General features: G+C 54.3%; 1 long non-coding RNA gene across 1 annotated transcript in view; it reads left to right on the top strand.

Moving 5' to 3' along the window:
- The first annotated feature begins 313 nt into the window (after window positions 1-313).
- Window positions 314-27541, top strand: part of LOC140400019 (uncharacterized) — an 88383-nt gene continuing 61155 nt past the window's right edge. The window contains exons 1-2 of the long non-coding RNA XR_011937974.1: window positions 314-1379; window positions 10022-10105. This is a non-coding gene — a long non-coding RNA (uncharacterized lncRNA). The remainder of the gene's footprint in view (window positions 1380-10021; window positions 10106-27541) is intronic.

Below are 27541 nucleotides of genomic sequence, written 5' to 3'. Positions count from 1 at the left end.
GATGGGTGAGAGACCAAGTCACCATTGGTGAATTTAGAATGCTGAGACATCTACGAGCATCTGATTGGTTGTTTCAGGTACCCAATTAGAGCAACTGCCCCGCCCATCCACAAACTTCTGTGGCCAGTCAGATTCCCCTAATTGACACATTGCTCTGACTCTGGGCCTCCCTCTGCCGGCAGCAGCACATTCTCTCTGCTGGTAATAACACGTCACTCTCCAGGGGCTGTCCCGGGTGCCGGCTATACCGCGCATGCGTGCCCACTCAGCCCGATCAGGCGGTGCGCATGCGCGGTACACAGCGGGCCGGACCGCCTCCTCCTGACGTCACCGGGCTGTCCAAGGGCAGCTTCTTTGAAGCAACAGCAGGTTGAAGCGGCGCCAGAGAGCAGATCCTCCATTTTGTAGCTGGCAGCTGTGAAGAATTGAAAATGGACGGTTTTGTAATAAGGAAGAGAGGGTCAGAGACTCAAACAGGCCCGGATCACACATCTAAATCTGTGGGAGAGAGTCGCTGAGGAGAGTCCACAGCAACACAAAGCAGAGCTGGGGTGAGCTCCACGGCCTCTGCTCAACAACCCATTAAGAAGAAGCTGGAAACAGGAACACAGCAGAATAAAGGTGATATTTGAAGGTATGTCTTTATAAATTGTGCCAATGCAAATCAGGATCCCCTCTGGCTGATTTGTTTGCTGATGAAACGTGGAAGCTCTCTATGCCTTACCTTGCAGACATCTTTTCAATTCTAAACACACTGAACCGCAAATTGTCAGGGAAGGAGGATGATTGCTTTTGGCGCGGTGAAGAATTTGATGCTTTCCAAAAGTAATTGAACGTTAGGCAACTGCGCGTAGAAAGCCAAACCTACTACATGTTCCCCACACTGCAATGACATCTCGAAGAAAACGGTTAGGATGGGAACTGTCGATAGACTGGCTGCACTGAACAACAGTTTATATCGCTATTTTCCAGAGGAGAAGTTTCAGATTTTGAGAGAGAATTAGTTGGTGAAAACTCCCTTTGAGTTCGAGACCCCAGACTCAATTTACTGATTTATAGCTGACTCCAAATGTACAAACTGAGCTTCTGCACCTTACCTGTGACAGCACATTAAAAATACGGCACAACTCCATGAGGTTTTCAGAATTCTGGCATAGCGTCTCCGAGGAGTATCCAGTACGGAGTAAAACAAGCATTCTTTTGCTATTACACATCACAAGGATCTACATGTTCAAGGTTGGATTTTTCATCCTCAAAAGGATGAAGACAGCACACAGGAACCAGCTGAACTCTGCACCTGATACACGCACTGCCCTCTCCTCTAAACCTGATTGGAGTGAGATCATAAGGACCAAGCAAGTTCACCTACTGGATTAAAGGTAAGAGAACATAGTGGGTCACGGAGGTCAGCTGGTGTGGGTCCCAAAGGCTGGCCAGCATGGGTCCCAAAGGATGGCCGGTTGGTTAAAATGGGTCGCAGGTTAAAACAGTTTAAAAGTACTGCTCTGTAAAATTCTGCTGATTCAGTTCATCCACTTTTCCTTCATTTACCAGGACTAACTGATCGAATGTCATTGATGTAGTACATATGTTACAGATAAGAATATTTATAACTGAAGCAGAATGGAAAAGGCAGTTTCAGACATCAGGACAAGACCAGGTCTCATGCTACAAGAAGAGACCTGCACACTGATACATTGTTCGAATTATTATTGGTAAACATGCAGTTACTGAAGAAGAATTTTAAAATCCAGGTTTGGCAGTATGTCATGGTGCTCATTACAGAGAAAGTGCTGCAAACTGCTCCGAACTGTTTGTCAACAATTCAAGTGGAGACTGGAGAAGCTTTCAACTGGAGCTGAGTTCATAGATTTCATCGAGCCTACAGTGGCCATTCGGCCCATCAAGTCTCCAACGGCCCTTGGAAAGAGCATATTAATAATAATAGATTGTCACAAGTAGGCTTCAATGAAGTTACTGTGAAAAGCCCCAGTCGCCACATCGCGGGAGGCCGGCACGGGAATTGAACCCACGCTGCTGGCCGTGTTCTGCATTACAAGCCAGCTGCTTAGCCCACTGTGCTAAACCAGCCCTCCCCAACTACCTAAGCTCACACCTAAACCCTATCCCCACACCTCCACCCTCCCCGGAAACCTTCCCTCACCTTTTTTGGGCACTAAAGACAATTTAGCACAGCCAATCCACATAACCTGCACATCTTTGGACTGGGAGGAAACCGGAGCACCCAGAGGAAACATGGGGAGAACGTGTGACTCAGTTGACTGTGTAAACCAGGGGAGTGTTCAAATCAAATTCAATTTCAAATTGGAAAGGGGTGAAAATGAAGCCAGTCAGTGAAATGTTAGTTTGCAGAAAGTGAGAGTTTCAGGGGCTGAGTGACAGCGTAATAACAAACAAGCTGCAGGCAATGACTGCAAATTGAATATCTCGTTGGGACAAACACACAGCTACAAAGGTGATTGGTTGAGCCCGAGGGCGCAGGGCCACTTGCAGCCACACACACACAGGGTCTCAGACTTGCGGGAGTGGAGCAGCTGCTTTGCTGCTGGAGGTGGGAGTGAGACTACCTGTGGCCTGTTGCTGCTCCCTCCCGGGGTGAAGGCCCTGACCTCTGTCCTCCCACCCTTCTCCCTGAGGTGGGACCCCATGGGGCCTGGTGCTGTTTCCCCTCCCGGGGTGAAGACCCTGCCTTTGGTCCTCCCGCCCCTCTGCCTGAGGTGGGAGTGGGACCGCTTGCGGCTGCTGTTAAGAAAAGGACTTTGTTTCGGGCCCCCACAGGGCTGAAGAGCGCCGTCTGCCCACCATTCCCACCCCCTGTGGCGGGTGTGGGGCAGCTTGGGACATTGATTTCGGCCCCTCCAGGGCTGAAGAACGCTGCCCCGCTTACAGTGACTATCTGCTGTTGCCCTGCAGCTCCTTCCCTTGTGGCACCTGCTGTTGTGGGGCCACGTCGTTCCCCATGTACCCTGATCTCAGTTACAAGGCCATGCCGTACCAGGGCCAGTAACCCAGGGGCATCCTCCACTCTGCTGGGGGCAGGGCGGACAAGTCACTCTGCGGGGAAGACAGCCTCCTCGCCCTTCCGCCTCCTAACGCAGCAACTTGGGGTCAAATGTTATGCCCACCCAACCATGGCCATCGAGGCGTGCACTCGTGCGATGGCCGGGGTCATCAGCCCTTTGGCCATCGTAGCCGCCTCTAGGATGTACGGTAAGGCCGTGTTTTTCCTGCGGGCCGAGCAGGCGGTCTACCGTGTCCTGGAAAGGGGGCTCACAGTGGGTGTGGGACACGTGGCGCTGGACCCACTGGAGGCCACTGCCGAATGTGTCGTTCCTTCAAACGTCCCGCTCTACCTCCCCACCGAGCTCCTCCTCCCCCATCTCAACTTCCTGGGGGAGGTCTGGTCCGGGGTGGCGCCGCTGACACTCGGCCTGCGGGACACTTCCCTCTGTCATGAATACTCCTTCCGGCGTCAGGGTTTTGTCTGCCTGACCCGGGAGGAGGTCATGGAGGGAGGATTTGTGGCTCCCCACCAAGGGAAGGATCACAAAGTGATCTGGTCTGCGGATGGCATGCGGTGCCATGCCTGAAGTGGGCTGGGGCATATTCGCCGGAACTGCCCCACCCTAACGGCCACTGCCAACACCATCTCCAGGCCGGCCATGGCTGGCACTGCCCCCCTCTCCTCTACCACCTCTGTCTGCCCAGCAGCCGGCCCCTGACAACACCTCGGCTGTTGGCGGCCTAAAAAGGCCAAACGGAAGACGGCGCGATGGTCGGACCGGGCCCACCCACACCTTGGCCCCATCACGAGTACTGACCCCGTGCCCGTCCCAACCAACACAGAGGCCGCAGCCTCACCTCGCGATGCCGCCGCCACCTCACAACAACATGAGGGGCCTGGAGAGACCAACACACGGGCTCCGGAGGGCGGTGGGGACCCTGTGTACAGTCCCGAGCTGGATGCTGTTCCGGCCCCACCACAGTACCAGGGGCTCGGCGATGCGGAGGGGGGGGGCATTGCAGAGGGTGGGGGGGGGGGGATGCTGCCGAGGGCCCTCCAGCAGTGGTGGCCCCGCAGCAACATCAGCTTGCCCCCCGCAAGCGTCAGCGGCCTGGGTTGCAGGTTGTGGTGGATCTCGCTCCCCCCTCCCCAGGCGAGCGGGGTTGAGTATCTCCTGTGTTTATTTCCATCACCCTGATGCCCAGCCCCGTTAAAAAGGCCAAAGCAGCCTCCAGTGCCGCCGAGGCGACCGAGCTGCCATCGTCCCCCGAGCAGGGAGGCCTGGGGGCGGGCGGAGACGAGACCCCCCACCCCCAATGCTTACATTACTCCCCAATTACCTTTTGTTCATCGCTGGGGGCCGGCGGCAGCCATCAGAGCCCCTATATCTTCGGGTCGTGGGTGGGCGACAGGGAGGAAGGCTCCCCGCTCACAAGGCCCAAGCAGACGATGCGAAGGTGCCCAGAATCCATCCCGGAGCTGTTCCCGGGGATCTTTCCGGGTCTGTCAGAGGGCCCGGCATCGACGGCGGGGTCGGTGTAGCCACGGACTCTGAATCGAGGGGGGGGGGGGGGGCCTGCGAGGAACCCGCCTGAGAGATCCTGGGGTGGGATCGACTCGGACGAGAGGGAGCAGCGCCAAGCTGTTCTGTTCCTCGCGGGGCTCCTCAGGGAGTGGAGGGGGCAACAACCCTCTACTCCCTCTGAGCAGAGTTATGGGTGATTGGTGAAGGACACACGCTACAACTGACTTGGAGGTAACCATAGCCAGCCTCAACATCCACGGCAGCAGGGACGCGCATCACCGTTTCCAGTGCTTCTCTGTCCTCCCGGACGCAAAGTACGGGGTGTGCTTCCTGCAGGAAACCCACGCCATTCCGGGGGACAAAGCTAAGTGGACCCTGGAGTGGCAAGGGGGAGTCTTCATGAGTCACTTGGCCCCACGTTCGGGCGGGGTGGCTATCTTGATGATTTCTCATTTTCAGCCGGAGATCTTGATGGTCAAGGAGCCAGTGCCAGGCCGTCTGTTGCATTTAACGGTCCTCGACGGGGACGTGGTGCGTCACTTTGTGAATGTATACGCTCCCTGGCCGGGCCGCAGCAAACAACTTTCTTTGACAAAGTGTCCACTCTTCTTGGCACCATTCCTGTGGGCGAGTGCATCATCCTTGGAGGGGATTTCAATTGCACCCTCCAGGACAAGGACCGTGGTAGAGTCCAGTGCAGCACGCAGGCGGTGATGAAGTTAAGGGACCTGGTCAGGTCCTTCGACTTGGTGGGCGCCTGGAGAACTCTCCATCCTGAATCGCAGGTGGACACATTTGTGGGCCCTCTGTTGGGAGCGTCCAGAATCGACCGTCTTTACATGTCTAGGACGTACTTGCCCAGCGTTCAGACGGCCTCTGTGGAGCAGGTGCCGTGCTCGGATGACCACCTGGTGTGGGCGGGGCTCTGCCAGCTCCGCGCTCAGGCACGATCCGCGTACTGGCACTTTAACAACCTGCTGCTGGAGGACAAGAGGTTCCTGAAATTGCTTCGCCATTTCTGGGCCGGCTGGAGAAAGAAGCAGGGTGGCTTCCCCTCCTTGAGGCTATGGTGGGACGTGGGCAAGACTCATGTCCGCGCCTTCTGTCAGGGGTACACAAAGTGGTCGATGCCGGGGCGGAAATCCACGATCGCCAAATTGGCTGAAGAAGTCTTCCATCTGGAGTCACGTCTCGCTCAGCCCGATGAGGACCCACCCTGGGGCTGCTGTACGGGGAGAAGACTGGCGTGCTGCGGGACCTGCAACTTTTCGGGTCCCACGGCGCGTATGTGAGGTCACGGATCCGTCTCCTGACAGACATGGACCGTGGCTCCCCCTTCTACTCGTTGGAAAGAAGATGCAGGGCCAGTCGGCCGACGACAGTCCCTCATCTCGGATCCGGAGGGGGTCAGGACCCTAATCAGGGACTTTTATTCTGACCTCTTTACTGCAGATCCGTGCAGCGAGGACGCTTGCAGAGTTCTGTGGGAGGACCTGCCGCAGGTCGGCCCGGAGGGCGTCGGGGTCTCGACCAAACCGTCAATCATCAAGACCGGCGCCCTCGACAGCAAGACCCCAGGGCTGGACGGGCTGACCGTGGAGATCTTCAGTGCGTGCTGGGACGTCCTGGGGAGCGACTACGCGGGGGTCCTGGGGAATGTATCGTGACCGGGGAGATGCCCCTTTTGTGGCGCAGGGCCGTTATTGCCCTGCTGCCCAAGAAAGGGGATCTCCGCCGACCCAAAAACAGGCGAGCGGTCTCCCTCCTCAGCACGGACTACAAAATAATTGCCAAGGTCATGTCTTTGCACCTTGGCCCTGTGCTGGACCACATGATCCACCCTGACAGTCCTATACCGTCCCGGATCGCACCATTTACCATGATGCACCCTGACAGTCCCACACCGTCCCGGACCGCACCATTTACCATGATCCACCCTGACAGTCCCACACCGTCCCGGACCGCACCATTTACCATGATCCACCCTGACAGTCCCACACCATCCCGGACCGCACCATTTACCATGATCCACCCTGACAGTCCCACACCGTCCCGGACCGCACCATTTACCATGATCCACCCTGCAGTCCCACACCGTCCCGGACCGCACCATTTACCATGATCCACCCTGACAGTCCCACACCGTCCCGGACCACACCATTTACCATAATATCCATCTGGTCCGGGACATCCATCATTCCCAGACGGCTGGGATGTTGAGCGCCTTCCTGTCTCTTGACCAGGAGAGGGCGTTCGACAGGGTGGGGCACGAATATTTGCTCGGGCCTCTGCGAGCCTTCTGGTTCAGGACGCACTTTGTCACCCGGATCCGATTACTGTACACTGCCTTGGAGTGTCTGATTAAGGTTAACCTCTCCCTGACGCGCCCCTTCGCTTTGGGAGAGGAGTGCGTCAGAGCTGCCCCTTGCCCGGCCAACTTTATTCTCTCTGCGTGGAGCTTTTCCTGCGCCTCCTGTGGAGGAGGTTGTCGGGGCTGGTTCTGCGTGAGCTGGGCATGGCGGTGGTCGTTTTGGCTTAGGCTGATGATGTGCTGCTCATGTTCGTTGACCCCGGTGACCTGCGGAGGATGCGAGAGTGCCAGGCTGTGTACTCCGCCTCATCTTCTGCTGGGATCAACCGGGCTAAAATGTTCCGGACACCTGGTCGGTCCGTGGCAGATGGACCCCCTCCCAGAGGAGCTCAGGCCTTCAGCTGGAGCCGGTCCAACATCGACTTGGACCAACATCCTCGACCTGGGAGCCCACCTTTGCCCGGCAGAGGAAGCCTGGCCGGTGAACTGGCAGGAGTTGGAGACCAAGATCACCGCTCGCCTGGGACGCTGGCCAGGACTGCTCCGAGTGATGTCCTACAGGGGTCGAGTTCTCATCATAAACCAGCTGATAGCTTCCATGTTGTGGTACCGGCTGGTCACTTTGACCCCTCCCCCTGACTTTGTGACAGGCATACTGAGAACTCTGATTCGGTTCTTCTGGGACAATGGATTGCACTGGGTCGCTGCGGAGGTCTGGAGTCTCCCGCTTGCGGAGGGCGGTCAGGCGCTGGTGTGCCTTCGCATCCAGATCACGACTTTCCACCTTCAGACTCTGCAGCGATACCTGGACGTTGAGCCTCCTCCACGATGGTGTGCCTTGGCGACATATTTCTTCTGCCAGGTGCACGGCCTGAACTACGACGTTGACCAGCAAGGTCTTCAGAATTCTTTGTTGGCGCTGCCCGTCTTGTACCAGGACCATCTCAAAGTCTGGAACAGAGTCCCCACGTGCCACAGCTCTCTGCTGTCAGGAGTAGTGGCTCTCGTAAAGGAGCCGCTGCTCAGGAATCCGCACCTCCGCCAATATCCATTCCGGTGGCTGGCGGAGCGGAGGGCTGTGGATGTCGGGGTGACCAGGATCTGGGACGTGCAGGGTGGCAGAGTAGTGGACTGGATGACGCCCTACGAGCTCGCCGAGCACTGTGCTGTGTCCACCCAGCACGCGGCCAAGCCCATCCGAGGCCTCAAAATGGTTGTGCTCGGCCCCTTGGACTCGAGACGGCGCAGTTGTGCGGTGGCATCCCGTCTGAGCGGACCCCTGCTCGGACGGAATGCCACGTTGGTCCCAGGCCCCGGAACCCCTTCCGGGCGCCGGTACCCCACAACCCCAGTCGCTTCATGTAGACACCCCCCGTGCCTTTTCGTACCGCGCAGATGTGTTTCCTGTACGGCCTGCTGCTGCACACCTTCCACCTCCTTGCCTTCGCCCGCCATCCGGACACGGCTTGGCGTGCCTTGCTGCAGTCCGGCAGCGGAGGTCCCAACTGGAGTTCCCTCTACGGAGGCGTCTTCCCTATAAGACTTGGGGACCTGGGATGGAGGGTGCTGCACAAGGCAGTGTCGTGCAACCATCGGTTAAATCACCACACGGCCTCCCCAGAGACCTGCCACGTTTGCGGCCTGGTGGAGACCGTGGAGCATGTGTTTGTTGTCTGTCTTAGGCTGCACTCCTTTTTTAGTTTTTTTGACAATATTGTTGTTGAGATTTTCTTTGCACTTAAGCCCCACGCTCCTGATCTATGGACATCTGGTGTGGGAAGGTGGGGAAGCGGGGAAGGCGGAGGACCTCCTTGTGAACCTGCTCCTGGGCCTGGCCACACTTGCCATTAATAGGTCCAGGCAGCGGGCGACCGAGGGGGTCGTCCGGCCTGACTGTCTGCCCCTCCTCCGCAGCCTCGTTCGCGGCCGGGTGTCCCTGGAGTGGGAGCTTGTGGTGACCACGAGCACACTTGAGGCCTTCCGTGCTCGGTGGCCACCGTAGGGGTTGGACTGCCTCATCAACCCTGATTTTCACACTTTAATTTAACGGGTTTTGTTCCGTTTCCGTTTCCTTTCTGATTCCTTTTTGGGCTCTGCTCCAGTTGCTTTCTTTTTGGAGCACCCCCCGGTTTGCTTTTGTCCCTCAGTTAATTTTTGTATTTTTTCTTTAGTTGTCACGCCGTGCATCACTCCAGAATAGTCGGTGGATGCAGGGTTTTAATTCTGCTGCGTGGAGATAAATGCAGCAGGTCATCACTCACAAGGGAAAAAAACACAAGAAAAAAAAACCAACACAAAAATATTATGACAGTTGTTAAACCCAATAAAACCCCCCACACACAGTGCCCCCAACACGGGCTCTATAGGAGGTTTTGCTCTATATGTGATGACAGTGAAATGAGGAATATTTCCATTGATTCTCAATGCGCAATTACTGCGGGGATCTGCGCACGCCCAGCGTAACCCCGCCCCCTGCCTGTCGTCACTGAGGGTGAGAGCGCATGTGCAGCCCCTCCAGCCCAGGAACAGCGTTCTCATTGCAGCAGCACATCCATCTGGGAGTGTGAGCAAAGAGGCTCAGAGATCATTACAGACTCGGGGGGAGTTCAGGGAGAATCGGGGGCTGTTTGCAAGAGGCGCAGCGGAGCACGATCTTGTTCCGGGACTTGGAGTGAGCGGGGGGGAAGGGAGAGCTCTTCCTGGGCCTGGCTTATTTGTCTGATTCTGGGTTAGGATTTGGAGAGTATTTTCTTTATTTTACTGATTATCAATTGAAAGAATAGATTGATCTATCATTGGCCTAATCTGATCCTGATTTACAAGAGAGATGGTATCTTCCGCCCAGTTCAACAGATGAAGAGATGAGTTCCAAGATGATGATTCCTCAGCAACGTGAATGTGGCGACTTGGGGCTTTTCACAGTAACTTCATTTGAAGCCGACTTGTGACAAGAAGCGATTTTCATTTCATTTCACATGGTTAGGTGGGGTTACTGGGTCAGGGTGGAGGCGTGGAACGCTCTTTACAAAGATGGGCTCGATGAACAGAATGGCCTCCTTTTGCACTATCAATTCTGTGATTATCAGTTGAAAGAATAGACTGATCTATCATTGGCCTCATCTGACTCTGATTTACAAGAGTAATGCTTTCTTCCCCCTAGTTCAACGATGAAGAAATGAGTTCCAAGAACAAGGTGATGATTCCTCAGCAAAATGTATGTGCCGCCGTCTCCTTCTATCTGACAGTAAGTACAATATTAATCCAACATTGCAGAGACACAGACACATCATCATCTCCACCGTCACAGAGAACAGAAGCAGTCACACTCACATTGACCTCAAGTCCCAGATAAACATGTCCAATCCAACAGTGATACACGAGAGGGCAGGTGGAATCATTTTCCAGAATTCGCCCCCCCCCCGCCATATCATGGAACGTTGGATCAACTTGTTGTGATAATAGCTTTTCGTAAAGTAATCAGTATAGAATTAATTAGGTACAGATTCAGCAATGTGTAAGTATCCATTTGCCCTTTTTTGTAACTTTGTTGGATTAAAATGTGTCAGAAGCACTTTAACCTCACAAGTTGTGAACCTTTGGTGCAAGTAAAAAGTCAGATAGTACAGCTGATTTAAAAATACAGAATTATTCGTAAGTTTCTACTGAGACAAGTCAGAAAACAAAATATTGGGGGAATGTCCAATTCACAGAACAAGCATGTCTTTCGGGACTTGTGGGAGGAAACCGGAGCATCCGGAGGAAACCCACACAGTCACAGGGAAAACGTGCAGACTCTGCATAGGCAGCGACCCAAGCGGGAATAAAACCTTGGAACCTGGCACTGTGAAGCAATCCCCTGATTTACACAATCCCATGGTGTACACCACGCTAGTTTCACACACTCCCCTGGTTTACATGCTCTCCTGGTTTCTCACTCATCTGGTTTGAACACTCAACTGCTGTACACACTCCTCATTTTACACACACTCCTGTTGTGCATCCTCCCCTGGTTCCATACACTCACCTGGTTTATACACACCCCTGGTTTATACACCCCCCTTGCTTTATACACTCCCCGGCTTTATACACCCCCCGGCTTTATACACCCCCCGGCTTTATACGCCCCCCTGCTTTATACGCCCCCCTGCTTTATACGCCCCCCTGCTTTATACACCCCCCTGCTTTATGCACCCCCCTGCTTTATACACCCCCCTGCTTCATACACCCCCCTGCTTTATACACGCCCCTGCTTTATACACGCCCCTGCTTTAGACACTCCCCTGCTTTAGACACTCCCCTGCTTTATACACTCCCCTGCTTTATTCACCCCCCTGCTTTATACACCCCCCTGCTTTATACACCCCCCTGCTTTATACATCCCGCTTTTAGATACATCCCCCTGCTTTATGCACTCCCCTGCTTTATGCACTCCCCTGCTTTATACACTCCCCTGCTTTAGACACTCCCCTGCTTCATACACTCCCCCTGCTTCATACACCGCCCCTGCTTTATACATCCCCCCTGCTTTATACATCCCCCCTGCTTTATACACCCCCCTGCTTTATACACCCCCCTGCTTAATACACCCCCCTGCTTTATACACCCCCTGCTTTATACATCCCGCTGTTTGATACATCCCCCTGCTTTATGCACTCCCCTGCTTTATACACCCCCTGCTTTATACACCACCCTGCTTTATACACCCCCCTGCTTAATACACCCCCCCTGCTTAATACACTCCCCTGCTTTGTACATCCCCTGCTTTATACACCCCCCTGCTTTATACACTCCCCTGCTTTATAGACTCCCCTGCTTTATACACTCCCCTGCTTTATTCACCCCCCTGCTTTATACACCCCCCTGCTTTATACACCCCCCTGCTTTATACATCCCGCTTTTAGATACATCCCCCTGCTTTATGCACTCCCCTGCTTTATGCACTCCCCTGCTTTATACACTCCCCTGCTTTAGACACTCCCCTGCTTCATACACTCCCCCTGCTTCATACACCGCCCCTGCTTTATACATCCCCCCTGCTTTATACATCCCCCCTGCTTTATACACCCCCCTGCTTTATACACCCCCCTGCTTAATACACCCCCCTGCTTTATACACCCCCTGCTTTATACATCCCGCTGTTTGATACATCCCCCTGCTTTATGCACTCCCCTGCTTTATACACCCCCTGCTTTATACACCACCCTGCTTTATACACCCCCCTGCTTAATACACCCCCCCTGCTTAATACACTCCCCTGCTTTGTACATCCCCTGCTTTATACACCCCCCTGCTTTATACACTCCCCTGCTTTATAGACTCCCCTGCTTTATACACCCCCTGCTTTATACACCACCCTGCTTTATACACCCCCCTGCTTAATACACCCCCCCTGCTTAATACACTCCCCTGCTTTGTACATCCCCTGCTTTATACACCCCCCTGCTTTATACACTCCCCTGCTTTATAGACTCCCCTGCTTTATACAACAACCTGCTTTCATCCCCCTGCTTTATACACTCTGCGGTTTTTTCACTCCCCTGCTTTATAAATCACCCCGCTTCATACACTCCCCCTGCTTCATACACCCCCCCTGCTTTATACACCCCCCTGTTTATACACCCCCCGCTTTATACATCCCGCTGTTTGATACATCCCCCTGCTTTATACACCTCCCTGCTTCATACACTCCCCCTGCTTCATACACTCCCCCTGCTTCATACACCCCCCCTGCTTTATACACCCCCCTGTTTATACACCCCCCGCTTTATACATCCCGCTGTTTGATACATCCCCCTGCTTTATACACCCCCCTGCTTTATACACCCCCCTGCTTTATACACCCCCCTGCTTTATACACCCCCCTGCTTTATACACCCCCCTGCTTTATACACCCCCCTGCTTTATACACCCCCCTGCTTTATACAACCCCCCTGCTTTATACACTCCCCTGCTTTATACACCCCCCTGCTTGATACACCCCCCTGCTTGATACACCCCCCTGCTTGATACACCCCCCTGCTTGATACGCCCCCCTGCTTGATACACCCCCCTGCTTGATACACCCCCCTGCTTGATACACCCCCCTGCTTGATACACCCCCCTGCTTGATACACCCCCCTGCTTGATACACCCCCCTGCTTGATACACCCCCCTGCTTCATACACCCCCCTGCTTTATACACCCCCCTGCTTTATACACTCCCCTGCTTTATACACCCCCCTGCTTTATACACCCCCCTGCTTTATACACCCCCCTGCTTTATGCACTCCCCTGCTTTATGCACCCCCCTGCTTTATGCACCCCCTCCTTTATGCACCCCCTGCTTTATACACGCCCCTCCTTTATGCACCCCCTGCTTTACACACTCCACTGCTCTACACACTCCCCTCGTTTACAAATCCCACTGCTTTATACGTCTTCCTGCTTTAGACACTCCCCTGCTTTGTACAGTCCCCTGCTTTATGCATCTCCCTGCTTCATGCAATCCCCTGTTTTATACACCCCCCTGCTTTATACACCCCCCCCTGCTTTATACACCCCCTGCTTTATACACCCCCCTGCTTTATACACCCCCCTGCTTTATACACCCCCCTGCTTTATACACCCCCCTGCTTTATACACCCTCCTGCTTTATACACCCCCCTGCTTTATACACCCGCCTGCTTTATACACCTCCCTGCTTTATACATCCTGTTGTTTGATACATCCCCCTGCTTTATGCACTTCCCTGCTTTATACACCCCCCTGCTTTATACACCCCCCTGCTTAATACACCCTCCTGCTTTATACACCCCCCTGCTTAATACAACCCCCTGCTTGATACACTCCCCTGCTTGATACACTCCCCTGCTTGATACACTCCCCTGCTTGATACACCCCCCTGCTTGATACACCCCCCTGCTTGATACACCCCCCTGCTTGATACACCCCCCTGCTTGATACACCCCCCTGCTTGATACACCCCCCTGCTTGATACACCCCCCTGCTTGATACACCCCCCTGCTTGATACACCCCGCTGCTTGATACACCCCGCTGCTTGATACACCCCCCTGCTTGATACACCCCCCTGCTTGATACACCCCCCTGCTTGATACACCCCCCTGCTTGATACACCCCCCTGCTTCATACACCCCCCTGCTTCATACATCTCCCCTGCTTCATACTCTCCCCCCCCGGCTTTATACACTCCCCTGCTTTATACACCCCCCTGCTTTATACACCCCCCTGCTTTATACACCCCCCTGCTTTATACACCCCCCTTCTTTCCCCCCCCTGCTTTATACACCCCCCTGCTTTATACACCCCCCTGCTTTATACACCCCCCTGCTTTATACACCCCCCTGCTTTATACACCCCCCTGCTTTATACACCCCGCTGCTTTATACACCCCCCTGCTTTATACACCCCCCTGCTTTATACACCCCCCTGCTTTATACACCCCCCTGCTTTATACACCCCCCTGCTTTATACACCCCCCTGCTTGATACACCCCCCTGCTTTATACACCCCGCTGCTTTGTACACTCCCTGCTTTGTACATCCCCCTGCTTTACACCCCCCCCTGCTTTATACACTCCCCTGCTTTATAGACTCCCCCCCGGCTTTATACACTCCCCTGCTTTATACACCCCCCTGCTTTATACACCCCCCTGCTTTATACACCCCCTGCTTTATACACCCCCTGCTTTATACACCCCCCTGCTTCATACACTCCCCCTGCTTCATACACTCCCCCTGCTTCATACATCCACCTGCTTCATACACCCCCCTGCTTGATACACCCCCCTGCTTGATACACCCCCCTGCTTGATACACCCCCCTGCTTGATACACCCCCCTGCTTGATACACCCCCCTGCTTGATACACCCCCTGCTTGATACACCCCCCTGCTTGATACACCCCCCTGCTTTATACACTCCCCTGCTTTATACACCCCCCTCCTTTATACACCCCCTGCTTTATACACCCCCCTGCTTCATACACTCCCCCTGCTTCATACATCCCCCTGCTTCATACATCCCCCTGCTTCATACACCCCCCTGCTTGATACACCCCCCCTGCTTGATACACCCCCCTGCTTGATACACCCCCCTGCTTCATACATCTCCCCTGCTTCATACACTCCCCCCCCCCCGGCTTTATACACCCCCCTGCTTTATACACCCCCCCTGCTTTATTCACCCCCCTGCTTTATACACCCCCCTGCTATATACACCCCCCTGCTTTATACACCCCCCTGCTTTATACACCCCCCTGCTTTATACACCCCCCTGCTTTATACACCCCCCTGCTTTATACACCCCCCTGCTTTATACACCCCCCTGCTTTATACACCCCCCTGCTTTATACACCCCCCTGCTTTATACACCCCCCTGCTTTGTACACCCCCCTGCTTTGTACACTCCCCTGCTTTGTACATCCCCCTGCTTTACACCCCCCCCTGCTTTATACACTCCCCTGCTTTATAGACTCCCCCCCCCCGGCTTTATACACTCCCCTGCTTTATACACCCCCCTGCTTTATACACCCCCCTGCTTTATACACCCCCCTGCTTTATACACCCCCCTGCTTTATACACCCTCTGCTTTATACACCCCCCTGCTTCATACATCCCCCTGCTTCATACACCCCCACCTGCTTGATACACCCCCCTGCTTGATACACCCCCTGCTTGATACACCCCCCTGCTTTTTACACCCCCCGGCCTTTTACACCCCCCGGCTTTTTACACCCACCGGCTTTGTACACCCCCCGGCTTTGTACACCCCCCGGCTTTGTACACCCCCCCGGCTTTGTACACCCCCCGGCTTTGTACACCCCCCGGCTTTGTACACCCCCCGGCTTTGTACACCCCCCAGCTTTGTACCCCCCCCAGCTTTGTACCCCCCCCAGCTTTGTACCCCCCCCAGCTTTGTACCCCCCCTGCTTTGTACCCCCCCTGCTTTGTACCCCCCCCTGCTTTGTACCCCCCCCCTGCTTTGTACCCCCCCCCTGCTTTGTACCCCCCCCCTGCTTTGTACCCCCCCCCTGCTTTGTACCCCCCCCCCTGCTTTGTACCCCCCCCTGCTTTGTACCCCCCCCTGCGTTTTACACCCCCCTGCGTTTTACAGCCCCCTGCTTTTTATACCCCCCTGCTTTACACACTCCACTGCTCTACACACTCCCCTCGTTTACAAATCCCCCTGCTTTATACGTCTTCCTGCTTTAGACACTCCCCTGCTTTGTACAGTCCCCTGCTTTATGCATTCCCCTGTTTTATACACCCCCCCTGCTTCATACACCCCCCTGCTTCATTCACTCCCCTGCTTTATACACTCCCCTGCTTTATACACTCCCCTGCTTTATACACTCCCCTGCTTTATACACCCCCCTGCTTTATACATCCCGCTGTTTGATACATCCCCCTGCTTTATGCACTCCCCTGCTTTATACACCCCCTTGCTTTCATCCCTCTGCTTTATACACTCCGCGGTTTTTTCACTCCCCTGCTTTATACATCCCTCTGCTTCATACACTCCCCCTGCTTCATACACCCCCCTGCTTTATACATCCCCCTGCTTTATACATCCCCCCTGCTTTGTACATCCCCCTGCTTTACACCCCCCCCTGCTTTATACACTCCCCTGCTTTATAGACTCCCCCCCGGCTTTATACACTCCCCTGCTTTATACACCCCCCTGCTTTATACACCCCCCTGCTTTATACACCCCCTGCTTTATACACCCCCTGCTTTATACACCCCCCTGCTTCATACACTCCCCCTGCTTCATACACTCCCCCTGCTTCATACATCCACCTGCTTCATACACCCCCCTGCTTGATACACCCCCCTGCTTGATACACCCCCCTGCTTGATACACCCCCCTGCTTGATACACCCCCCTGCTTGATACACCCCCCTGCTTGATACACCCCCTGCTTGATACACCCCCCTGCTTTATACACTCCCCTGCTTTATACACCCCCCTCCTTTATACACCCCCTGCTTTATACGTCTTCCTGCTTTAGACACTCCCCTGCTTTGTACAGTCCCCTGCTTTATGCATTCCCCTGTTTTATACACCCCCCCTGCTTCATACACCCCCCTGCTTCATTCACTCCCCTGCTTTATACACTCCCCTGCTTCATACACTCCCCTGCTTTATACAATCCCCTGCTTTATACACCCCCCTGCTTTATACATCCCGCTGTTTGATACATCCCCCTGCTTTATGCACTCCCCTGCTTTATACACCCCCTTGCTTTCATCCCTCTGCTTTATACACTCCGCGGTTTTTTCACTCCCCTGCTTTATACATCCCTCTGCTTCATACACTCCCCCTGCTTCATACACCCCCCTGCTTTATACATCCCCCTGCTTTATACATCCCCCCTGCTTTACACATTCCCCTGCTTTACACACTCCCCTGCTTTATACACCCAGCTGCTTCATACACCCCTCTGCTTTATACACCCCGCTGCTTTATACCCCCCCTGCTTTATACCCCCCCTGCTTTATACACCCCCCTGCTTTATACACCCCCCTGCTTTATACACCCCCCTGCTTTATACACCCCCCTGCTTTATACACCCCCCTGCTTTATACACCCCCCTGCTTTATACAACCCCCTGCTTTATACACTCCCCTGCTTTATACACCCCCCTGCTTTATACACCCCCCTGCTTTATACACCCCCCTGCTTTATACACCCCCCTGCTTTATACACCCCCCTGCTTTATACACACCACTGCTTTATACACCCCCCTGCTTTATACACCCCACTGCTTTATACACCCCCCTGCTTTATACACCCCCCTGCTTTATGCACCCCCCTGCTTTATGCACTCCCCTGCTTTATGCACTCCCCTGCTTTATGCACCCCCCTGCTTTATGCACCCCCCTGCTTTATGCACCCCCTCCTTTATGCACCCCCTGCTTTATACACGCCCCTCCTTTATGCACTCCCTGCTTTACACACTCCACTGCTCTACACACTCCCCTCGTTTACAAATCCCACTGCTTTATACGTCTTCCTGCTTTAGACACTCCCCTGCTTTGTACAGTCCCCTGCTTTATGCATCTCCCTGCTTCATGCAATCCCCTATTTTATACACCCCCCTGCTTTATACACCCCCCCTGCTTTATACACCCCCTGCTTTATACACCCCCCTACTTTATACACCCCCCTGCTTTATACACCCCCCTGCTTTATACACCCCCCTGCTTTATACACCCTCCTGCTTTATACACCCTCCTGCTTTATACACCCCCCTGCTTTATACACCCCCCTGCTTTATACACTCCCCTGCTTTATACACCCCCCAGCTTTATGCACTTCCCTGCTTTATACACCCCCCTGCTTTATACACCCCCCTGCTTTATACACCCCCCTGCTTAATACAACCCCCTGTTTGATACACTCCCCTGCTTGATACACCCCCCTGCTTGATACACCCCCCTGCTTGATACACCCCCCTGCTTGATACACCCCCCTGCTTGATACACCCCCCTGCTTGATACACCCCGCTGCTTGATACACCCCGCTGCTTGATACACCCCCCTGCTTGATACACCCCCCTGCTTGATACACCCCCCTGCTTGATACACCCCCCTGCTTGATACACCCCCCTGCTTGATACACCCCCCTGCTTCATACATCTCCCCTGCTTCATACACTTCCCCCCCGGCTTTATACACTCCCCTGCTTTATACACCCCCCTGCTTTATACACCCCCCCTGCTTTATTCACCCTCCTGCTTTATACACCCCCCTGCTTTATACACCCCCCTGCTTTATACACCCCCCTGCTTTATACACCCCCCTGCTTTATACACCCCCCTGCTTTATACACCCCCCTGCTTTATACACCCCGCTGCTTTATACACCCCGCTGCTTTATACACCCCCCTGCTTTATACACCCCCATGCTTTATACACCCCCCTGCTTTATACACCCCCCTGCTTTATAGACTCCCCCCCTGCTTTATACACCCCGCTGCTTTGTACACTCCCCTGCTTTGTAGATCCCCCTGCTTTACACACCCCCCTGCTTTATACACTCCCCTGCTTTATAGACTCCCCCCCGGCTTTATACACTCCCCTGCTTTATACACCCCCCTGCTTTATACACCCCCCTGCTTTATACACCCCCTGCTTTATACACCCCCTGCTTTATACACCCCCCTGCTTCATACACTCCCCCTGCTTCATACATCCCCCTGCTTCATACATCCCCCTGCTTCATACATCCCCCTGCTTCATACACCCCCCTGCTTGATAGACCCCCCTGCTTGATAGACCCCCCTGCTTGATAGACCCCCCTGCTTGATACACCCCCCTGCTTGATACACCCCCCTGCTTGATACACCCCCCTGCTTCATACATCTCCCCTGCTTCATACACTCCCCCCCCCCCCGGCTTTATACACCCCCCTGCTTTATACACCCCCCTGCTTTATTCACCCCCCTGCTTTATACACCCCCCTGCTTTATACACCCCCCTGCTTTATACACCCCCCTGCTTTATACACCCCCCTGCTTTATACACCCCCCTGCTTTATACACCCCCCTGCTTTATACACCCCCCTGCTTTGTACACCCCCCTGCTTTGTACACTCCCCTGCTTTGTACATCCCCCTGCTTTATACACTCACCTGCTTTATAGACTCCCTCCCCGGCTTTATACACTCCCCTGCTTTATACACCCCCCTGCTTTATACACCCCCTGCTTTATACACCCCCCTGCTTCATACACTCCCCCTGCTTCATACATCCCCCTGCTTCATACATCCCCCTGCTTGATACACCCCCCCCTGCTTGATACACCCCCCTGCTTGATACACCCCCCTGCTTGATACACCCCCTGCTTGATACACCCCCCTGCTTTTTACTCCCCCCGGCTTTTTACACCCCCCGGCTTTTTACACCCCCCGGCTTTTTACACCCCCCTGCTTTTTACACCCCCTGCTTTGTACACCCCCCTGCTTTGTACACCCCCCTGCTTTGTACACCCCCCTGCTTTGTACACCCCCCAGCTTTGTACACCCCCCAGCTTTGTACACCCCCCAGCTTTGTACACCCCCCAGCTTTGTACACCCCCCAGCTTTGTACACCCCCCAGCTTTGTACACCCCCCTGCTTTGTACACCCCCCTGCTTTATACACCCCCCTGCTTTATACACCCCTCTGCTTTATACACCCCCCTGCTTTATACACCCCCCTGCTTTATACACCCCCCTGCTTTATACAGCCCCCTGCTTTATACAGCCCCCTGCTTTATACAGCCCCCTGCTTTATACACCCCCCTGCTTTATACACCCCCCTGCTTTATGCACCCCCCTGCTTTATGCACTCCCCTGCTTTATGCACCCCCCTGCTTTATGCACCCCCTCCTTTATGCACCCCCTGCTTTATACACGCCCCTCCTTTATGCACCCCCTGCTTTACACACTCCACTGCTCTACACACTCCCCTCGTTTACAAATCCCCCTGCTTTATACGTCTTCCTGCTTTAGACACTCCTCTGCTTTGTACAGTCCCCTGCTTTATGCATCTCCCTGCTTCATGCAATCCCCTGTTTTATACACCCCCCTGCTTTATACACCCCCCCTGCTTCATACACCCCCTGCTTTATACACCCCCTGCTTTATACACCCCCCTGCTTTATACACCCCCCTGCTTTATACACCCCCCTGCTTTATACACCCCCCTGCTTTATACACCCCCCTGCTTTATACACCCTCCTGCTTTATACACCCCCCTGCTTTATACACCCACCTGCTTTATACACCCCCCTGCTTTATACATCCTGTTGTTTGATACATCCCCCTGCTTTATGCACTTCCCTGCTTTATACACCCCCCTGCTTTATACACCCCCCTGCTTTATACACCCCCCTGCTTAATACAACCCCCTGCTTAATACAACCCCCTGCTTGATACACTCCCCTGCTTGATACACCCCCCTGCTTGATACACCCCCCTGCTTGATACACCCCCCTGCTTGATACACCCCCCTGCTTGATACACCCCCCTGCTTGATACACCCCCCTGCTTGATACACCCCCCTGCTTGATACACCCCGCTGCTTGATACACCCCCCTGCTTGATACACCCCCCTGCTTGATACACCCCCCCTGCTTGATACACCCCCCCTGCTTCATACACCCCCCTGCTTCATACATCTCGCCTGCTTCATACACTCCCCCCCCGGCTTTATACACTCCCCTGCTTTATACACCCCCCTGCTTTATACACCCCCCCTGCTTTATACACCCCCCTGCTTTATACACCCCCCTGCTTTATACACCCCCCTGCTTTATACACCCCCCTGCTTTATACACCCCCCTGCTTTATACACCCCCCTGCTTTATACACCCCCCTGCTTTATACACCCCCCTGCTTTATACACCCCCCTGCTTTATACACCCCGCTGCTTTATACACCCCCCTGCTTTATACACCCCCCTGCTTTATACACCCCCCTGCTTTATACACCCCCCTGCTTTATACACCCCCCTGCTTTATACACCCCCCTGCTTTATACACCCCCCTGCTTTATACACCCCCCTGCTTTATACACCCCGCTGCTTTGTACACTCCCCTGCTTTGTACATCCCCCTGCTTTACAGCCCCCCCCTGCTTTATACACTCCCCTGCTTTATAGACTCCCCCCCGGCTTTATACACTCCCCTGCTTTATACACCCCCCTGCTTTATACACCCCCCTGCTTTATACACCCCCCTGCTTTATACACCCCCCTGCTTTATACACCCCCCTGCTTTATACACCCCCCTGCTTTATACACCCCCTGCTTTATACACCCCCTGCTTTATACACCCCCCTGCTTCATACACTCCCCCTGCTTCATACATCCCCCTGCTTCATACATCCACCTGCTTGATACACCCCCCTGCTTGATACACCCCCCTGCTTGATACACCCCCCTGCTTGATACACCCCCCTGCTTGATACACCCCCCTGCTTGATACACCCCCCTGCTTGATACACCCCCCTGCTTGATACACCCCCTGCTTGATACACCCCCTGCTTGATACACCCCCCTCCTTTATACACTCCCCTGCTTTATACACCCCCCTGCTTTATACACCCCCCTGCTTTATACACCCCCCTGCTTCATACACTCCCCCTGCTTCATACATCCCCCTGCTTCATACATCCCCCTGCTTCATACATCCCCCTGCTTCATACACCCCCCTGCGTGATACACCCCCCCTGCTTGATACACCCCCCTGCTTGATACACCCCCCTGCTTCATACATCTCCCCTGCTTCATACACTCCCCCCCCCGGCTTTATACACCCCCCTGCTTTATACACCCCCCCTGCTTTATTCACCCCCCTGCTTTATACACCCCCCTGCTTTATACACCCCCCTGCTTTATACACCCCCCTGCTTTATACACCCCCCTGCTTTATACACCCCCCTGCGTTTTACACCCCCCTGCGTTTTACACCCCCCTGCGTTTTACACCCCCCTGCTTTTTATACCCCCCTGCTTTACACACTCCACTGCTCTACACACTCCCCTCGTTTACAAATCCCCCTGCTTTATACGTCTTCCTGCTTTAGACACTCCCCTGCTTTGTACAGTCCCCTGCTTTATGCATTCCCCTGTTTTATACACACCCCCTGCTTCATACACCCCCCTGCTTCATTCACTCCCCTGCTTTATACACTCCCCTGCTTTATACACTCCCCTGCTTTATACAATCCCCTGCTTTATACACCCCCCTGCTTTATACATCCCGCTGTTTGATACATCCCCCTGCTTTATGCACTCCCCTGCTTTATACACCCCCTTGCTTTCATCCCCCTGCTTTATACACTCCGCGGTTTTTTCACTCCCCTGCTTTATACATCCCTCTGCTTCATACACTCCCCCTGCTTCATACACCCCCCTGCTTTATACATCCCCCTGCTTTATACATCCCCCCTGCTTTACACATTCCCCTGCTTTACACACTCCCCTGCTTTATACACCCAGCTGCTTCATACACCCCTCTGCTTTATACATCCCCTGCTTTATACCCCCCTGCTTTATACCCCCCCTGCTTTATACACCCCCCTGCTTTATACACCCCCCTGCTTTATACACCCCCCTGCTTTATACACCCCCCTGCTTTATACACCCCCCTGCTTTATACACCCCCCTGCTTTATACACCCCCCTGCTTTATACACCCCCCTGCTTTATACACTCCCCTGCTTTATACACCCCCCTGCTTTATACACCCCCCTGCTTTATACACCCCCCTGCTTTATACACCCCCCTGCTTTATACACCCCCCTGCTTTATACACACCACTGCTTTATACACCCCCCTGCTTTATACACCCCCCTGCTTTATACACCCCCCTGCTTTATGCACCCCCCTGCTTTATGCACTCCCCTGCTTTATGCACTCCCCTGCTTTATGCACCCCCCTGCTTTATGCACCCCCCTGCTTTATGCACCCCCTCCTTTATGCACCCCCTGCTTTATACACGCCCCTCCTTTATGCACCCCCTGCTTTACACACTCCACTGCTCTACACACTCCCCTCGTTTACAAATCCCACTGCTTTATACGTCTTCCTGCTTTAGACACTCCCCTGCTTTGTACAGTCCCCTGCTTTATGCATCTCCCTGCTTCATGCAATCCCCTATTTTATACACCCCCCTGCTTTATACACCCCCCCTGCTTTATACACCCCCTGCTTTATACACCCCCCTACTTTATACACCCCCCTGCTTTATACACCCCCCTGCTTTATACACCCCCCTGCTTTATACACCCTCCTGCTTTATACACCCTCCTGCTTTATACACCCCCCTGCTTTATACACCCCCCTGCTTTATACACTCCCCTGCTTTATACACTCCCCTGCTTTATACACCCCCCATCTTTATGCACCCCCCTGCTTGATACAACCCCCTGTTTGATACACTCCCCTGCTTGATACACCCCCCTGCTTGATACACCCCCCTGCTTGATACACCCCCCTGCTTGATACACCCCCCTGCTTGATACACCCCCCTGCTTGATACACCCCGCTGCTTGATACACCCCCCTGCTTGATACACCCCCCTGCTTGATACACCTCCCTGCTTGATACACCCCCCTGCTTGATACACCCCCCTGCTTGATACACCCCGCTGCTTGATACACCCCCCTGCTTGATACACCCCCCTGCTTGATACACCTCCCTGCTTGATACACCCCCCTGCTTGATACACCCCCCTGCTTCATACATCTCCCCTGCTTCATACACTTCCCCCCCGGCTTTATACACTCCCCTGCTTTATACACCCCCCTGCTTTATACACCCCCCCTGCTTTATTCACCCTCCTGCTTTATACACCCCCCTGCTTTATACACCCCCCTGCTTTATACACCCCCCTGCTTTATACACCCCCCTGCTTTATACACCCCCCTGCTTTATACACCCCGCTGCTTTATACACCCCGCTGCTTTATACACCCCCCTGCTTTATACACCCCCCTGCTTTATACACCCCCCTGCTTTATAGACTCCCCCCCCTGCTTTATACACCCCGCTGCTTTGTACACTCCCCTGCTTTGTAGATCCCCCTGCTTTATAGACTCCCCCCCGGCTTTATACACTCCCCTGCTTTATACACCCCCCTGCTTTATACACCCCCCTGCTTTATACACCCCCCTGCTTTATACACTCCCCTGCTTTATAGACTCCCCCCCGGCTTTATACACTCCCCTGCTTTATACACCCCCCTGCTTTATACACCCCCCTGCTTTATACACCCCCTGCTTTATACACCCCCTGCTTTATACACCCCCCTGCTTCATACACTCCCCCTGCTTCATACATCCCCCTGCTTCATACATCCCCCTGATTCATACACCCCCCTGCTTGATACACCCCCCTGCTTGTTACACCCCCCTGCTTCATACACCCCCCTGCTTCATACATCTCCCCTGCTTCATACACTCCCCCCCCCCGGCTTTATACACCCCCCTGCTTTATACACCCCCCTGCTTTATACACCCCCCTGCTTTATACACCCCCCTGCTTTATACACCCCCCTGCTTTATACACCCCCCTGCTTTGTACACCCCCCTGCTTTGTACACTCCCCTGCTTTGTACATCCCCCTGCTTTATACACTCACCTGCTTTATAGACTCCCTCCCCGGCTTTATACACTCCCCTGCTTTATACACCCCCCTGCTTTATACACCCCCCTGCTTCATACACTCCCCCTGCTTCATACATCCCCCTGCTTCATACATCCCCCTGCTTGATACACCCCCCCTGCTTGATACACCCCCCTGCTTGATACACCCCCCTGCTTGATACACCCCCTGCTTGATACACCCCCCTGCTTTTTACTCCCCCCGGCTTTTTACACCCCCCGGCTTTTTACACCCCCCGGCTTTTTACACCCCCCTGCTTTTTACACCCCCTGCTTTGTACACCCCCCTGCTTTGTACACCCCACTGCTTTGTACACCCCCCTGCTTTGTACACCCCCCAGCTTTGTACACCCCCCAGCTTTGTACACCCCCCAGCTTTGTACACCCCCCAGCTTTGTACACCCCCCAGCTTTGTACACCCCCCAGCTTTGTACACCCCCCAGCTTTGTACACCCCCCAGCTTTGTACACCCCCCTGCTTTGTACACCCCCCTGCTTTGTACACCCCCCTGCTTTATACACCCCCCTGCTTTATACACCCCCCTGCTTTATACACCCCCCTGCTTTATACACCCCTCTGCTTTATACAGCCCCCTGCTTTATACAGCCCCCTGCTTTATACAGCCCCCTGCTTTATACACCCCCCTGCTTTATACACCCCCCTGCTTTATACACCCCCCTGCTTTATGCACTCCCCTGCTTTATGCACCCCCCTGCTTTATGCACCCCCTCCTTTATGCACCCCCTGCTTTATACACGCCCCTCCTTTATGCACCCCCTGCTTTACACACTCCACTGCTCTACACACTCCCCTCGTTTACAAATCCCCCTGCTTTATACGTCTTCCTGCTTTAGACACTCCCCTGCTTTGTACAGTCCCCTGCTTTATGCATCTCCCTGCTTCATGCAATCCCCTGTTTTATACACCCCCCTGCTTTATACACCCCCCCTGCTTTATACACCCCCTGCTTTATACACCCCCTGCTTTATACACCCCCCTGCTTTATACACCCCCCTGCTTTATACACCCCCCTGCTTTATACACCCCCCTGCTTTATACACCCCCCTGCTTTATACACCCCCCTGCTTTATACACCCTCCTGCTTTATACACCCCCCTGCTTTATACACCCACCTGCTTTATACACCCCCCTGCTTTATACATCCTGTTGTTTGATACATCCCCCTGCTTTATGCACTTCCCTGCTTTATACACCCCCCTGCTTTATACACCCCCCTGCTTTATACACCCCCCTGCTTAATACAACCCCCTGCTTAATACAACCCCCTGCTTGATACACTCCCCTGCTTGATACACCCCCCTGCTTGATACACCCCCCTGCTTGATACACCCCCCTGCTTGATACACCCCCCTGCTTGATACACCCCCCTGCTTGATACACCCCCCTGCTTGATACACCCCCCTGCTTGATACACCCCGCTGCTTGATACACCCCCCTGCTTGATACACCCCCCTGCTTGATACACCCCCCCTGCTTCATACACCCCCCTGCTTCATACATCTCGCCTGCTTCATACACTCCCCCCCCGGCTTTATACACTCCCCTGCTTTATACACCCCCCTGCTTTATACACCCCCCCTGCTTTATACACCCCCCCTGCTTTATACACCCCCCTGCTTTATACACCCCCTGCTTTATACACCCCCCTGCTTTATACACCCCCCTGCTTTATACACCCCCCTGCTTTATACACCCCCCTGCTTTATACACCCCCCTGCTTTATACACCCCCCTGCTTTATACACCCCCCTGCTTTATACACCCCCCTGCTTTATACACCCCGCTGCTTTATACACCCCCCTGCTTTATACACCCCCCTGCTTTATACACCCCCCTGCTTTATACACCCCCCTGCTTTATACACCCCCCTGCTTTATACACCCCCCTGCTTTATACACCCCCCTGCTTTATACACCCCGCTGCTTTGTACACTCCCCTGCTTTGTACATCCCCCTGCTTTACACCCCCCCCCTGCTTTATACACTCCCCTGCTTTATAGACTCCCCCCCAGCTTTATACACTCCCCTGCTTTATACACCCCCCTGCTTTATACACCCCCCTGCTTTATACACCCCCCTGCTTTATACACCCCCCTGCTTTATACACCCCCCTGCTTTATACACCCCCCTGCTTCATACACTCCCCCTGCTTCATACATCCCCCTGCTTCATACATCCCCCTGCTTCATACATCCACCTGCTTGATACACCCCCCTGCTTGATACACGCCCCCATGCTTGATACACCCCCCTGCTTGATACACCCCCCTGCTTTTTACACCCCCCTGCTTTTTACACCCCCCTGCTTTGTACACCCCCCAGCTTTGTACACCCCCCAGCTTTGTACACCCCCCAGCTTTGTACACCCCCCAGCTTTGTACACCCCCCAGCTTTGTACACCCCCCAGCTTTGTACCCCCCCTGCTTTGTACCCCCCCCTGCTTTGTACCCCCCCCTGCTTTGTACCCCCCCCTGCTTTGTACCCCCCCCCCTGCTTTGTACCCCCCCCCTGCGTTTTACA

Source organism: Scyliorhinus torazame, chromosome 24, assembly GCF_047496885.1.
Source record: "Scyliorhinus torazame isolate Kashiwa2021f chromosome 24, sScyTor2.1, whole genome shotgun sequence".
Taxonomy (NCBI): Eukaryota; Metazoa; Chordata; class Chondrichthyes; order Carcharhiniformes; family Scyliorhinidae; genus Scyliorhinus; species Scyliorhinus torazame.
This window is presented reverse-complemented; position numbering and strand designations above follow the sequence as displayed.